Source organism: Rhinatrema bivittatum, chromosome 18 (genome assembly GCF_901001135.1).
Source record: "Rhinatrema bivittatum chromosome 18, aRhiBiv1.1, whole genome shotgun sequence".
Lineage (NCBI taxonomy): Eukaryota > Metazoa > Chordata > Amphibia > Gymnophiona > Rhinatrematidae > Rhinatrema > Rhinatrema bivittatum.
In genome coordinates, this window is record NC_042632.1 from 54,449,747 (window position 1) to 54,465,700 (window position 15,954).

The window sequence follows — 15,954 nt, forward strand, 5'->3', positions numbered from 1 at the left end:
AATTCATTGAGAAAAGTGTGGCCTTTCAATTGTAAGATTATTTGGAAAAGGGCAATTATATGGATAAGTATCAGTCAGGATTCAAAGTTGTTTCTGGGACTGAGCCTACCCTCATCACATTAACTGATGGCATTCTTTTCGAGCTTGATCGAGGGAATGATGTATTATTGATTTTGCTGGACTTCAATTCAGCATTTGATACCATCAACCACAGTGCACTGCTTGCTGTGCTGGCTGCACTGGGGATTGGTGGTGTAGTATTCAAATGGCGCACTTCATTTCTTTGTAATAGAACTCAAGCAGTCGTGCTGGGTGATTTTTCCCCTAAGCAATGGTCTGTGAAATGAGCCCCCCAGGGGCCTGTTATCTCCCCTGTACTATTACATCTTTACTTACACACCCTAGGAAAGTGAATTCAGTTTTGGGATTCAGTATCTGCTTTGTACAGACCCTATCCATCCAATTTTATGCCCCACTAAGGGGGTAGGAGAATTTGTCAGCTTATCTGACTGCAGTGAGTGACTAGATTGCCACAAATTGACTGAAATTAAACTGTTTTAAAACAGAAGTTATTTCATTTAGTTACTAGTTCAGCTTGAAAACTCATCTTTCTCAATATGTTTCAAATTAAGGTACCATAAAAAGTACAGATGGTATCATAGCTGACGATTTTGATTAAAACAAAACTAGCAAACATCATAAGCAATAGTCATAATTAAAAACTACAAGATACAAAACACAAAATTTAAAATCACTATGCATTGGAAGCCCTTACCCTAATTAATCCCATAGGCAGAGTTTGCCAGCTTAGGCCTGGATTTATCAAAATGCGATAAGTATCGCATGCAATAGCAAAAAGAGCTAAGTTAGCACAAATTGCAATAACGTTTTCACACTTTGCAATACGTGCCAGACCGGTTGTATTTCCTGCATACAACCACTGGGGGATCATTTTTAATGGTCCCAGGGAGCTCAGACACGAGAGAGAGAGAGAGAGAGAGAGACCAACAAGCTAGGTGGAGAGAACATTGCACCAATCTCATCTTTGGGAGAGTTTCCTCTCTCCGAAGGTCATCAAATCTTCACAAGAGAGCACTGTTCTGTTCGTACGTCTCACATTGAATGTCAAAGTGGCCCCTAACCCCCTACACTAATACCTAAACCTCACCTTGAGTTACTAGGTGGGCCTCCCACAGGGATATAAATACCTATTTAGGGAGAAGGTATTATGGCTAGTCTCTCTCGCAGTCTCTCTCTCTCCCCCTATCCCCCCTAGATGGCTAGGCTGGTGCTCTGGGAGCTTCAATCCTACTGAAACAGACCTTTCAGGAGACATCATGAAATGCACTAACACCTTACTGCCCTGTAACACTGCTATCACACAGCCTAACACTACTGAAAAAGGTGTAACTAAAATCAGCATTAGTTCTGTGCAATAGGACTTTACAAACTGGTAAACCCAGCCCACTCCTGCCCCTAACTCTTCCACCTTAGTGCATTTTGATAAATGAGCCCCTTAGTTTGGCAGTGGGGGCAGCAAGGGATAGAGAGATCATATCGGCGGGGGCGGAGACGGGGCAATTTAGCACCAGCACCTGGGAGTAATTGGGGAGACCACATCTCTCCATGCCACCCTCACAAACTGCTCCTATGATTCAAGCTAATCCCCTAACCAAATGGCTGCATGAAGAACCATGCCTTCAGGTTTTTCCAAATCCATAAGTAGCATGATTCCAAACCAAGGTCAGATGGTAAACAATTCCAGATACCCAGAGGAAAACATCCCAGTCCTTGCTGTCTAATACATGCCAGCCTTGCAGAAGTCAAAGAGAGAACAGCTGACAGAGCCTGTTGGTAGAACCTGAGTGATCTAGGAGTACAGCACGAGAATAAATCCACCAGATACGCTGGCGTAGCCATTTCTGATTCATTCTCTTTACACTGTTATGAATTTAAATGTAACTGGTTTGGTTATAATGTAAACCGGAGTGAAGGCTATGTCAGCTGTACCTCGGTATATAAACAAATGCTAAATAAATAAATAAATTTAAAGATTTTTTACAAATGGTTGATAATACCTTAAGCTTCACTCGGAACTCCATTGGCAACCAGAGGAGGTCTCTGACAATGGGAGTTACAGGATGAACCACTTTTGCTCCAGTCAGAGGCTGCGCTGTGGTATTCTGCAGAAGCTGTAATCCTTTTAGGCGTAGAGATGGAAGACCTTGATAAAACCTAAAGAAATTATCCACGTGTTAAATGACACATAATTAAAAAAAAAAAAGATCATTTTGTGAACCTCCATGCATGGCTAGCACAAACCATACAATGTGACATGGAGTGCCTTCATACAATCATCGGTCAATCTAAGTTCATTTTTGTCCAATAATTTTTTTTTTATATAAATTTTTGTTTCAATGCAAATAAAATGCCCAGTTCTTATGCCTTGATATAACCCTTGGAAAAGTGAATCATGAATCATGCAAAGTTCATGATTGTCCCAATGCGGATCTGCATTTTGAAAGAATCTGCCTGAGGGTTTGCTTTCTACCATTGGCCCTCCGGTCATTTTTTTTAATTATAAGGGTCATTTAACACAGGCGGATAATGTCTTTAGGTGATTGTATGGTTCCACCTTGAATGGTTCATTTAGTATACTAGACCTTGAAATAAAGCATTACAGAAGTCCAACAGACTAGAAACTTGGGAGAGGACAATCATGGCTGCTCTACGTTGTCAAGAAATTGCCCGTACTTGGTGGATTTGATGCAAATGGAGGAAAACATTTTGAACAACTGCAGAAACTTGATTCTGTATTGACAATTTTGGATCCAATATAAACCCTAAGCTCTTACCAGTCTTTTTGGGCACTAGATCTAGTGCTAACATGTGAGATTTGCTAGGCCAAGTTCCCTGGATTTGGATAGCTTTGTCCTTCCCAGGGGAGTTATGGCACCAATAAAAAGATGAGTTAAGAATTTGGGATTTTATGATCTGACAATGAGCCTTCAGATTTCATCAATCAACAGTGCATATGTGCCAGCTGGGCTTTTTCTTGGCAAAGTCTGACCTGATCAAAAGGGATGCAAGCATTAGTAGATTAGACTACCGTCCAATTAGATGCACTCCTAATCAGAGTGCCAAATAAATACTGCATATTCATAGCATTCAGCTTGTGCAGAGCTTTGTTTCAAGCTGTAAGTTCAGAAAAAAGATGTTGCCTATTTTGGCAGAACTCCATTTGTGACTGCATCTGCTTTAAGGTGTTATGCTTTGTCTGTTTGTCTTTGAAAGGAGACACAACAGTATATTTGAAAGAACAATTTGACTAGTATCTACCAAAATATACCTTAAAATCATCCCAAAGAGCCTTGATAGTTGAAACCAGCCTAAAGATTGCCTGATTAATGAGAACATGTTTTTTCATGCATCATGCCACATGTATGGAATTCATTGCCAGTTGATGCTCGCACCATCTGTGATTATTTAGCTTTTAGGAAGATGGTCAAGACTGTCTTATATAGAGAGGCTTTCAACTGATTTTTGCCCTTATCTTAATATGATTATTTAACATGGATCTTAATGATCTTTGTAGTTTAGTCATTGGACAGAGTTATTGCGGTCAGTTTTATAATATTGATTCATTTTTAGTTTGTATGGTTTATTATTTTAATTTGTTGATATTGTTATGATTATTTGTCTTGCTGTGCATCGCCTAGAGAGCATATTCAGGCCGATGCAATTCAGTGCGCTCAGCAGAGCACACAGGTTAACTCGTGGTTGGATGCACATCCACAACCCCTTATGCTGGAAGGGGATTAGCACATCCAAAATGTGTGTCCAACGCCCCACAAAGGTAATAGTGCTCATCACATGTAAATTCATGTTGATGAGGCCATTTAGCTATTCTCCCCCAATGCAAAACAATAATAAAAGTGCGCCTGACGCGCACATTTTTACCGTCTAAAATTAACGCCTGCCCAGAGCAGGCGTTAATTTTTGAGCAGCCCAAAAAGTGTACAGAAAAGCAGAAAATACTGATTTTCTGTACTTCCTCTGACGTAATATCTTGGTGATATTAAGTTGGAGGAACAAAAAGGAGAACGTTTAAAAAAAAATTTTTTTTAAAGTGTGCCAATGGTGAGGTTAGGAAAAGGGATGTTCATAAAATGGAGCGTCCGTTCTCCTAACCCGCTGACAACCGGCCTCTCCTGGGTGCCCACTCCCAAGGAGGTGCTAGAGGTGCACAATTTCCACTAGTGCTTGCTTTTTACTAGGGCAGCTGATTTAAATATTAAACTGGGCGCGCCAGAGAGATCAATTGGTGCGTGTTAGCAGAGTGGGCGTTCAATCACGAGCGCCCATGTTCCCCGCGCCAACATTGCATTGGCCTGATTGTATTGATGATAAATAAATAAATAATCATGGCTGCTCCATGGAGGTTAGCCCAGCTTTCTTGAGAGCTTGATGCACTCTTATTGCCATCTTCTGTCCATACACTTGTATTCTCACCTCTTTGGAATTCTAAAGCTCCATATGACATTGCAAACACAAGTCCCACCTTCGTTGCTGTTGTCACCACCCTTCCCACACTCACACGTCTGCTCCCAGCTGAATATAATACTGATATTAGCAATAATCAACTTAATATAAACATGAATAAGGTTCAGTTGTCATTGTAGCCAAAAATGCAACCTCTGCTAGTTCAAGTGAGGGATTAAGATTCAGGATATTAGATGCTTTTATTCTTCGGGAGGAGTATTTTATTCCGTCTTGCTCTGTATAATAAATCCTTTTGAGTTCTAAGGGTTTAGTTCCGAGAACACATTTTCATATTTAGGTTACTCTCCTCCTCTCCCAGACTCTACCACACCAAAGAAACCTACAAGAGTGCTGCTGATGGGGTAAGGACCATTTGAAAGAATAGCTCAGAACCTCACTAACATAAAGGGAACAAACTTCCTGTCCATTTGTCACTGCAGAAAATAGTTTATTCCCAGCTCTCTGGCACTGCTCTGGGATTGTGCCTAGCCCTTCACCGCTCCAGATCTATCATGTCACCATTTTCCATCTGCTGCAACTGCAGGGATGTGGCATATAAGCAGCACAATGGAAAGACTTTGAGGTAGCACCTTGAAAGAATTCTACAATGGATTTCAGCTACATAATGAAATTACATCAAAATCTTAATGCGATGTGCCTTCAAACAGACTTTACTATTGGCATAATCAAAACCACTATTGTATTTTATAATTTTATTATATTATAATTTTATAATTTTATGTAAAATAATACGTAATAAATAGTGAATTCAACAAAAGAAATATTGACACAGGGATTATATATATATATATTGTCACGATCAGGCCCCTCCGCTCAGCACGCTGTGGGGCTTTGCTGGGCTTCAGGCCTCCGGCTTCGCTCCTACTACTTCCTGTCCACTGGCACAGCTCCTGCACAGCACTGCTATGGACTCCTCCCGGCCTCTAGTCAGAGTGCCAGGCCCAGTCCAGGCACTCCCAAACAGTTCACAGAAAAAGGATCTTAATCAATAAGGAGTTTAATGGGGTGCTGTAGCTCACTGGCTGCAGCCTTATACTAATGCGGGGTTGTCCTTACAAGCCCCAGGGTACACAGCATTTAAAACCACAATTCCCTTCCAGCCTTGCTCATACATCCATACAGGATTTACCATCCCCCAACCCCCTGGTTATTCCACCTCCATAGAGGAACAGCTGGAGCTTTCCTCTCCCCAGCTTACCTCCATCTCCTCCTCCTCCCAAGACTCTGAGGAGCCGGGCTTTTGTGGCCAGGTCCAGCACGGTGGCAAGCCCTCTTCCTCAGCCTCCATGGACTCTGCTGAGTCATAGGGATCAGTCCCAATTTCCTCCACCTGTTCCAGCTCAGGCTCCAGCCAGGGGTCAGGTGTTGGTTCGGGGAACCTGGGAAGTGTAGTCTTTGCTACCTTCCTCAGCGCCCTCCGGTGGCTAAGTTTGGTACGACTAGCTTCTGCTCGGCTGTGTCTCAGCTGTTTCTGCCCCGGGCCAGGTCGTACTGCATCACAATATATATATAAACTTTTATTGTTGGTGGCATGTTCAAATAGAAACACAGGGGGTGGTAGGTGGTGTGTTTATGATTATATTCAAACAGTCTTTGGCAGAGCTCCCCTCTGTTGGTAGCTGCTCTCATGCCACCCTTCAGCTACTGCAGTCTTAGAAAGTTATGGTTGTTAGGTAACCTGAAAGATTGCACTAGATCAGTCACTCTGTATGAGGCCCATGTAATTGCAGACATCCACTGCAGATTATAAAGTGGCCAGAATCTCACTGATAAAATTTCTGTATAACTATTAAGAATTTTTAAACACATTGTCAACATTTTGATGCCTGCCTCAGCCAAAAAGCCAAGACTGAATGTTCACAGATGTTGATTTACCCCAGGAGTGATAATCTAAAAATAGGACTGAAAGACTCTGCTGTGACTCAGCAGGCAAAGCTTGCACTGCTACTGCCCATGCTATTTCAACTTTGTGTAAGGCCACAGTAGCAATGTCTTATCTGGCAACTCACCTTCAGTGCAAATAAGTGCAGGGTTATGCATCTGAGGTGCAGAAATGCAAGGGAGTGGTACAGGATGCATGCCAACCAGGAAAGAGATCTCATGGTGATGATTTCCTCGTCGTGGCAGGAATGCTGGGGTGTGCATAAGGAGAGTGATAATGTCTCCGTACCTTTCTCCTGGAGAATAGGGCCATAGCTCCAAAAGAAAAGAACTAGAGACCATTCAGAGAAAAATTGCTGAAGTGGTACAGAACCTGTACCAAAAGCTCTATGAGATGAGACTTAAAAACAGATTGCTCCTTTAGGGGATAAGGAAAAGGAAGCTGTGGAACGACTAAATAATTGCTTATGTGCAATATCGGAGTGGCTAGGAAAGAATGGCTTAATTCTAAATCCTAGCTAAGGTTGGGTGAAAGGGAGGTATTATTTACCCCTTTAGATGAAGATATCAAATTGATGGTGGCAGAAGTGATTAAATTGTTGGGGGTTAAGCTGGACTCCTTATTAACAATGGAGAAACAGATTCTTTCATTGGCTAAGTTAGCATTCTACAGATTGGATGAGACAATTGAGACCTTTTCTAGAAATAGGAGCATTAAAAAAGGTGGCTTATGCCCTGGTGTTATCGCAATTTGATTATTGCAATGCTCTCTGTCTAGGGTTACCTGAAAAATTGCTCAGAAGACTGCAGGTAGTTCAGAATTAATGGAATGTTGGCCACTGCATGCCAGCATGCCAGTTACCTTTAAGGTTACATTGACCGCCATCTGGTCTTTAAAGTATTGAGGGGTTTGTATGTCCTCCTCATCTTGGAGACGATTTCAATAACACCATTGTAGATGTAAGCCCAGGACACACCTTTGAGCACAATTAAGTTTACCATCTGTGAAGGTGTTTAAACACCTACACCTACAAAATCCAGCCTTTCTGCAGTCCTGAAACTCTGGGATGAATGACGGGTGGCGTGAAGGGAAGAAAATGATTAGATGAAATTCCAGAAGGGGGTAAAAACATGGTTAATGAAGAGAGGATATTAAAATCTTATTTATGGGGCTGAATCGAGGTGAAGATAACTTTAAGTATACAAACGCAAGAGTTTCAAATGTTTTAATTGTGTTTTATGTATTACTCTATTTTTCAGTGTTAGTTTTATATGTTTATTGTATTATATGCTATTTCTGTAAATCACTTTGAGGGTGATTCATAAATAATTAAAAAAAAAATAAGTATGTATAGACCCTCAAGGAGAGGAGAGTTGGAGGGACAGGGTAGAAACATTCAAATTACTCAACAGTATAAATAATGCACGAGAAGCAAAGAGCTGTCGGTGGAGAGGAAGGTTAGAAGAAGAGGTCATGGCATGAGGTTCCTGGGGTGGGGATGGGCGGTAGACTCAAGAATAGACATTAGAAAACACTTTTTATGGAAAAGGGTGACGGAAAGTTTGGTTACGAAGATCCTTCATTGTACAGACATGATGGGGATGGCAGAGACCAACAATGATGATCAAGGGTCTAAGGAACCGTACAAGGAAAAAAAAAAGGGCGGTCCCTATCTACTGTCAGATTCCATATTTCTATGTGTGGATGAAATATCGACCTCGGGAGCAGTCCTGTCAATCTGACAACTTTAATATGAAATAATCAGAGCAAGAGGAACAGGAGGCCAAGCCAAACTGCTGCTCAGCACCTATTAGCTACATTATATTGATAATTAAAACAAGCCTAGCAAATTATAGCTTTCCAAAAAAAACAAGTTAATTCTCTGATGGTATTTCCTTTATTTATTACAGCACAAATGCTGAAGCAGTAAAGGATGATTGATACAAATAATTACAGTGGGAAGTAGGTGCTGAATAGCATCCCAGCCTGGTCAATCAGAAGCACATATCAGCTGGTACGAGTCTTTAGAGAAAGCTGATAATTAGGTTTTATAATTGCACACCCCACTCCCTAAAAGAAAGAAAAATAGACTTCAGCAGTGAGGGGTTATTACCAATTCATACAAATTAACACATTAGAACAGAAAAAGACCTAAAAGTCCATTGAAAAAACATCAAATCTGTCTATTGATCTTGTGTGGTAGTGTAACCTTGTACAAATGCATTTCAATTTTTATTTTATACAGTTGCTTTTTCTCTGCTTTACAGAAATCAATGTTAATCACATATACTTAGGATGATCTATTAACAAAGGCTGTCTGTGTGATGCAACGTTTTTAAGTACTAATGCAATGTATATTGTTATGTATTATCTGCAATGACTCAATTTGAGCAGTGGTAATCCTCAGATTCTGTACAGGTGCATCTGCTGTGTGACCTTCTCTTAAAGATTATTTCTTATTACCCTTGTAAGCTAGAAAACAGAAGGTCTGGTCTCCCTTCTCGCAACCTGCACTGGTACCAGTAGATTGTTCAATTCTGTTGGAAACAGAGAGAACACAGCATGAATTTCAAAATCCATTTTTGCGACGCAGCAACTGGAAAGACAAAAGCATGATTATTGCTGGAAAACTGAGCAGGTATGACCTGCATGTGACAAAACTGCCCTCCTTTTCACACAATCACTTTTAGCATTACAGAAATAATGGGAGTCCCATCTCCATGCTGCCCTCCTGGCCCAGTTTGCTCAGCTCGTGCTGCTCCAGTGATTGGGTTTGCTGTGGGGCATGTATTCTTGGAAAATAGATAGTCTTACCAAGAACAGATGCCTTTGATCAACAAATAGGCATGATATGGTCTCAAATTGTCAACACAAAAATGAGAGTCATAGAAGAGAGTAATACGGTGTAAACAGGGCCACTGAATGACGTTTGGACCCAGTTTTGCAGGACCTCTCCTGCCTACCCCCATCTCCCAATCAGAAATCCTTGCCTTCCTGTCTAGAGTGTTTTGAAGACTGCAAAACTCCATGGACGTTACTGTGCTCTTATTTGTATAGCAATGTCTGTACCAAATAGTACAATTACAAAGCCCCTAGGAACAGGGCTTACAGCCTTTCTGAGCACAGGAAAGGTAAGTGCCTTGCTGAACACTACACAGCTCAGCCGCGCGCACTCTTCAACACGCGTTTGGCCGCGTGTTTTCGAGGGGCGTCTATTACTCCTTATACTGTAAGGGGCTTAGCGCCTCGAAAATGTGCGGTCAAACCCCCTGAAAACCAATAGCGCTCATCTCATGCAAACGCACGTTGATGAGGCTATTAGTCAGTCACCCGGCATTCTGTAAGTAAAATGTGTGGCCAATCCGCACAATTTTACACTAATAATGTCTGCCCAAGGGCAGGCATTAATTTATGAGCAGCCTGGAAAGGTGTACAGAAAAGCGCCTCCTTTTAGCATGACCCCGCATTTAAATATAGGATCGCGTGCCCAGGGGAGGTGGCTGGGGGCGCATTGGGAGAGTGGGCATTCAACACGGACAGCCCGTTCTGCGATCTTTATTGTATCGGCCCAACAGAGTGATAGTTGTGAGATGTGCATTTTAGTTTCCAGCTTTGGCAGCTTGAAGCACTGAAAGCTACGCCTGCAGCTCTCCCTCCTGCCTTAACGAAGTAATACCATAGGGGCCCCCATGTGCAGAGGTCTGCAGCGCCTCCATCTCTCACTGCATTCTGCCCTTGCAAAGAGAAGGCATCGGAATGACCTCTGGAGCACCGCACTGGGCCTCCACACAAAGGTCTTCTTTGTGTGACATTTTATACTACAAACAGAAACCATCTACTTTCATCTTCAGTCTTTCCTGCTACAGCAATAAGATCGCTCATATTGCTGGGCCCACCGCAACCATTTCCTTCACAAGGTGGTGTCATCAATACACAATATCTTGCTTATAGGTTGATGCCAATAAATGGATCCTCGGTGTAAGTAGCCGCCTGGAGCTGCTAACTGCGATGGCGCCTCGCATTGTTAACATCTGTCACAGAAACAGCTCCAGAGATGAATTTGCGGTTTCTGTTTTCTTTATGATCCAGGAAGGGAACAGCACCCGTATTCTCTTGGAAATCTCATCTCATACAGCAGCTCCCTGCCCCGGCTTTCAGCAAGAAGCAGAAAAAGAGAGGGACACAGCAGCAGTGAAAGCCCTGAGGCATCCCCTCACTCCTGCTGTCAGCAGGTAATCGGATTAGGAGGAAAAGGGGGTTATTTCAGAATCAATGCTGCGCATCTCAAAGTAATGACCGCAATTAAACATCCCTTTGTAAACAGGAAGAGGGCGCATCCTCAGCAATGCAAGTTCAAGAGCAGATCAACAGAATCTGTCCAAAGCTTTCCTCTTTGCTGCTTGTTAAATTGGATTTGTTTAATTCCTGTGCTGAAGGTTTATTACATCGGGCAGAGCTGTGAATCCAACACCAACAGCTTGTAAAAGTATCCAAGACCTCAAATTCTAAAGGTGGCTCCATGTTACAATGGAAGGTTGAATCCTGATGAGGGGCAGGGATTAAAGGCAGAGTCTGGGTTAGGGGCAAAATATAAGTGGTGAGTTTGGAGTTAATGTGAATGGTGATTGAGGAGGTCCATTTATAATCAAAGGTTATAAAGGAGGTTGTTTACATCAGGCTCCTATCATGGATACTATCAGCCCAATACAATAAAGTGCGTGGGAAAACGGGCATCCAGCCACCTCTCCTGGGCATGCAATACTGTATTTAAATGAGGGGGTAGTGCTAAAAAGGAGGCACTAGGGATAATAGCGAGTCTCTAGCACCTCCTTAGCAGTGGAAGCCCAGGCGAGGTGGCTGTCAGCGGGTTAGGAAAATGGATGCTTGTAAAATTGGGCGTCAGATTCCTAAGCTGACCTGCCGGCACATTTTTTTTAACCTTTTGATTGTTTTATGCTTTTCTGCTGCTTTTTTGGGCTGTTCAGAAATTAGCACCTGCCCTTGGGCAGGTGCTAATTTCTGAGCGGAAAAAGTGCGGATCAGGTGCACATTTTATTTTCTGTATCCCGGGTAAAAAAAACTAATAGCCTCATCAACATGCATTTGCATGTGATAAGCGCTATTAGTTTCGGGGGGGGGGGGGAATTGGACACATGTTTGGCACATGCTAAACCCCTTATTGTATAAGGGGTAGTGGAAGCGCATCCAACCGTGGGTAAAACAGTGTGCTCAGCTGAGCGCACTTTACTATATTGGCCTTGAAACGAGAATTAGCATAGGAGAGCAGACTCTTCTATCCAAGGGTTTTCAGAAAAGGCTTTGTTAATGGCCATTGTAATAATAGATATGCTCATCAAGCCCAGCATCCTGTTTCCAACAGTGGACAATCCAGTGTACAAGTACTCAAATATTAAATAGATCTGTCACAGCTTCTCCGAGCTCTGGTTCTGCCTGCGATGACTCCTCCTCCTCACCTGCAGAGGCCTTCAATGAGCCTCACCATTAGCCTTGCTAAGCTCCTCCTCCTCCTCACTGCTTTCGCCATGCCCAAGTCTCAGCCCTATGTAACCAGTCTTGCCAGAACCACCTTGCCTCTTCATGGAGTCAGCCTTAGCTCTCTGACCTGGCCATTTTCGTCTTGAACCTTGCCTTGAAACCTTCAGGCTTACTTATGCCTGAACCTTGCTTAGTGGCCTATCTTAGCCATTCCTAGCTCCTTACTCTGTGGCCTACCCTAGGTCTTGCCTTGTGGCCTCTGGGCCTGCTCTTGTCTTGAATCCTGCTTTGCGGCCTTCTGGCCTCTCTGTACCTAGAAGTCTTCGGTCCTATAGCCTAGTAGCCTTCAGCCTTGCTGCCTTTGGGCTTTTGTGTTCTCTGTTCTGTGTTGTCTTGCCTAGTCCTTGTCCAGTCCTGGTCTGTCTGCCGTGTCCAGTCATGTCTTTGTTTGGTCTTGTCAGGCCCTGCCCAGTCCAGTTTTGCTATTGCCTGCTTGCCTTGTATCAGTATCCAGTACGCCATGCTCCAGCCTATCCAGCCTTGTTTCAGCCTGTCCAGACTCACCATGATGCACTGCCACCGCAAAGACCTACTGGCCCCCAGAAGCCAAGGGCTGAGCCTGTGGGGAGGGGGCTAGCTAGGTGTCCTGCCTTGCAGTCCTGAACTACTCCTGGGGTGGTTTACCCAGACTCCAGCAACCGCGACAAGATCCCTTGCTACTAATGCTGGTAATATGCATGGGCTATTCCTTATGTCAACTTGATTAACAGCAGTTTATGGACTTCTCTTCCAGGAACTTGTCCAAATCTTTTTTAAACCCAGCTAAACTAACTTCCTTAACCACATCCTTTGGCAAAGAATTCCAGAGCTTAATTGTGCATTGAATGAAAAAGAATTTTTCATATACAAATTATATTATGGATCTTCTTCCATGTAAAGTAACAACCCCAGGGTAGGTACTCCTGCCACATAGTACCTCCTAAATACTTTACTTTGTTATGTAAATAAAGAAAAAGCCTCTCTTCTAATCCAGTATTAATATGAAAAAAACAAATCACATTCTTTTCATATTAATGTTGGGTTGGCGCGATTGCCTGCATAGAGCAGCACATTTTCTTCCCTAAAGATCTGACATATTTGAATGCCCTCCCTCTCTTATTGCTGGGCAGATGGAGGCACCAGGAGCTACAGTTCCTAGACCAGTTCCACGACACTGTCCATGGCACAGGCAGGGATAGAACCCATGGAGTTCCGAGTCCTGGGTTTGATCTGTAGAAAACATCTTCTCCTTACACTTCCCTGTCTGAGAAGAGCAAAGGCTGATGGCCCACAGCATGGGAGACAGGAGCACTGTACTGGAAGTGGCTTTCACCTTCCTACCTTAGTGTATATTGAGGAGGGGTTGTAAGGCCCGACAAAGGCTAAGGGCTATTGATATTAAACAAACATACATAGTGATTCTGCTTACTTGAATTTAATGGTCAGGTACATTGTTTTGGTGGCAAAGTGCCCTCCCCTGCCTGGACATTGTAAGCCCATGAAGGGAGGGGGTTCCTAGGGGTGAGGAGAAACCCGGTTGGGAAGACAATGCAGGTGGATTTGATTCTCAAACCTATGCAGACATATTTCCCAAGTGCAAGGTCCGTGGGTCCTTTCAGACTCCAGGAAGGCACATTTTCAAAGGAAAACACCCGCATAGTTCACAGCTGCACAGGCTATTTGCAAATTGCCCCCAAGAGTCTTGTATATGAGTGCTTTGCCCCTTAAGCAAGCAACTGCTCATTGACTGAGTTCATTACTGGATCTGCAAGCTGCCAGCACTGGCACTCCTAATAGTGGCACCAGGAAGTGGCATATTTCTATATTCCTGGATAGCTGAATTTTGTATGCCTTTGAATCTGTCACACTGGCATCGACTTCAAACGTTTCAATCTGGAAAAGGTTCTGTTCCAGTGTATGCCCTGTACTCGTGATATGGAAGCTCAGAAGCGGTGAGCTGCTATTAAGCTATTGCAAATTCAAGCATCAATTAGTCAGATTCAGCTGTTCGGTAGGCATTCAGTGGCAGCCCAGTGTATTCTCCTAGTTCTACTTCTTTGGCATGAAATATAATGAAATGAATTTGCTGATTCCCTAAGGCATCCAAGAATGCTGACTAGCAGTATATTTTGCATGCTGGGGCAAGGATGGACATTGACATAACTCCAGGGATACTCATATGTCTAGTTTTTACAATAGTAGCAAAGAATATTCCTATGCTTCTCTCTGCCCTCTCAAAGACCATCACCCACTTAACCACATCATTCACTTCCAGAGACTTCAGTGGCATTCATCGTCTTCACATAAGGTACCTCACTATAATGATTCACAGAAACAGATGCACTTAGTGCAGGGGATTCTGTGCACCCCTCTGGATATGCAGTAGGTGGTTTCTGCTGGTGGAGGGTATGCAGAGACCCTTGTGGGAAGGCGGATCGACATTTCCCAGGAGCATGGAGAGAATTCTTCTTTCACAAGTGGAGGACAGGAGAGTCTGTGGAACGTCTTCTCATACAATGTGTCAGCAGTGGCAGGGACATCAGAGGCTGCTGTGTGAATGGAAATTAATAAAGCACTGGACTAGCCTGATGCTACAATGCTAAATGGAGTCCATGTGCAAAAAACACTTTCATCTCAGCCCAGAATTGTACTTCTGAGGGAATGAACAGGGGATCTTTGGATTTTCCAGTGATGGGCTGAAGAGGCCTGCTTAGTTGAAGTGTGGGTCCCACTGGGGGACATTTACCTGGAGGGTGAAACTTATTGTTGTTGATAAAGCAGACTCCATAAAAAAATGATATCCAGGTATCTCAGAAGATTTTGAGAAAGGAAGTGTCTTGAATGCTTGCTGTTCCGTATATGAAACGAATCGGTGTGGACACCCTACCTTCTGAAGCAAAGCAGCAAGGATAGAAGGTGAAGGAATCATTGACTGCACTGTGCTTGAATTTTGTAGCTATCTACCAGAATTTCTACCAGGAAAATCAGATTCTGGGAAAGAGTGAACAGTAGGGATGACAGCACCATCTGCGCTACAGTGACAGATATAAAGTGACAGCCAAAAGTCAGAAGGTTTCAATCCTTGAAATTAAAATTCACGTAAACTCTCCCAGAGAAACCGGGCAATATAAAAAAAACTCATCCATTATTGAGTCCGTAATTTCAGCGGTCTGTGTTCATCTGATGCTTCCTCTCAGTGGCTCTTTTGAAACTAGAGCCCCCAAAATTACACTTTGTTTTTTCTGCTCCACACGAATGCATATATTAAACAGCAGACTGATTTAGTTCTCAAAGCTGTAGTGAAAAAAAACAATCCTATTTTTTAGATGTAAATACCCTGTTGTGCAATATGGAAAAGTATGAATAGATTTAAAAAGACGTATCGAGAGAGTGATTGTAAGAGCTTTGTGTTCACAATTATTCCTTTAAAAAAACCACATAACTACAAACTGAGCAAAGAAAAGTGTCAGCAATCTGTTCTCTAGCTGGCACCACTGTGTCCGTGTATTCACGTAAAGCTTGCATGGGCTTCAGATAAGACTGCCTGAGCAGGAAGAGCTTTCAGAAAGACTAAACATGTCAGAAATAAAATAAGAAGGAGTGAAAAAGAGAGGAGGAGTTCAGTTATTTTGTGAATTTTAATTGCCAACAAAATTATATTCAAGAAGTGGTTTGTATTCACATTTGTAAACCACCTCTCCCGGAAAGGCTGTTCAACAGTTTAAAAACACAAAATCATAAAACCATTAATAAAAAGTAACAACCAAAGATAAACAATGCACGAGTAATCAAAGAGCAGTACAGTCAGAGAGCCACGGCTTATCGAAAGCTGTGGGACTAGTTAGAGGTCCTGCGGAATAGCATTCCAGCAAACTGGGCCTGCACAAGACAATCTAAGTTTATTTGGAATTTTTAAAAGAGATAACTGAGTGGAAGACAGGATTCACCCTGGGACATAGAAATGAAGCTGGGAC

The 15,954-nt window shown here is 42.8% G+C and overlaps 1 long non-coding RNA gene across 2 annotated transcripts in view; it reads right to left on the bottom strand.

Annotated features, from left to right (window-relative positions):
- Positions 1–15,954, bottom strand: part of LOC115079869 — a 63,273-nt gene that overhangs the window by 28,632 nt on the left and 18,687 nt on the right. For both annotated transcript variants that reach the window (XR_003853423.1, XR_003853422.1), the window contains exon 2: positions 2,079–2,235. This is a non-coding gene — a long non-coding RNA (uncharacterized LOC115079869). The remainder of the gene's footprint in view (positions 1–2,078; positions 2,236–15,954) is intronic.